The following is a 1,300-nucleotide window of genomic DNA, read 5'->3' on the forward strand; positions in this document are numbered from 1 at the left end:
TGGAGACAGAGAGTCCCAGTGACGAGGTTTGGGAATGCTGATGTGTCTTTTTGCTGTATGTGCAGGTCTGTGCATGTCCTGTTGCTACAGGCAATCGCAGAGGTGCCTTTGAAAACGAGCTGCAACCAGTTATGAGGGTGTGGAGGAAGGGTGTGAGTTTGCCTGTACGAGTGCTCATCTTTCGTTCATAATGGGAGGTAATTGGCCAGAACGGGGGAGACAGTTACTTGGAGAGAGCCGAGATTGCTCTGCGACGTTTTTTCTGTTTTGTGAAAAGTGCTTGGAGGTTTTAGCTGCAATGGGTAAGAGTTACTGTGCTTTAGCCAAAGATATGGCTTGTTTATGTCTGTGATATTTTGTAAAGATGTTCTATTTCATTTAATCTTTTGACTTTATCCTTACAATTGTGTATGCTCATTAGTGTGTCCCTCCTGTCTTTTAAACAGGAGGATCTAGTGAGGGGGACTATATTTTGGAGAAGAGATAATTGGTGTGACTAATTACTGATTAAGACTATTAAAATGCCGGGGGTTATCTAAGTTCTTTGAACTATGAGTTATCATTCCATTAATTATCCTGTAAGAATCTGAGTTATTCAATTAGAACTTTACTTTGAATAAACGTATATTTTTGTAGTTCTGACTCTGATTTGATGACCTAATGAAATGGAAGGGAGGTTATCAGGAGAGAGAGAGAGAGAAAGAGAGTGAGAGGGCTATTTAAGTTTCAATGCAATATCATAAATAGTTTTAATTTCAGCGTCAATAACTGCGGGCTACAGACACGTAAAGCCCTTAGGAACATCCCAGAAAAAACAGAGAATTTAACATTTTGATGGTGATTGGAGTAGTAATGAACAAAAGAGGCAATATTAGTTGATTTTCGAAAGACTGAAAAGGTGAAATTTCTATCATTTCTATGGACAGTTACATCAAGAAAATTCAAATTACAATTTCTTTCTTCCTTTACAGTAAATTTTATAGAAGGGACTAAATTATTGAGATTATTAACCCTCTTACGCCGATTGGACGTATTAAACGTCGAGTCAAAATGTCTCCCGTATGCCGATTGGACGTATCATACGTCGGCTCTAAAAAAGTTTTTTTTAAAAATTCGCGGAAAAATACTTATAGGCCTACCAGCCAAAAACTTTTGTATCACGCGCCTTGGGGGATGCTGGGAGTTCACGGATCAAGGCGTTGTTTTGTTTACAATCGCTACGCAGGCGCGCAAGCGCGAATTCTTTCTTATCGCACTAAAAGTATCAGTGACACATCTCGGAAATTATTTCGTCACGTTG

Source organism: Macrobrachium nipponense, chromosome 46 (assembly GCF_015104395.2).
Source record: "Macrobrachium nipponense isolate FS-2020 chromosome 46, ASM1510439v2, whole genome shotgun sequence".
In the NCBI taxonomy this organism is placed as follows: domain Eukaryota; kingdom Metazoa; phylum Arthropoda; class Malacostraca; order Decapoda; family Palaemonidae; genus Macrobrachium; species Macrobrachium nipponense.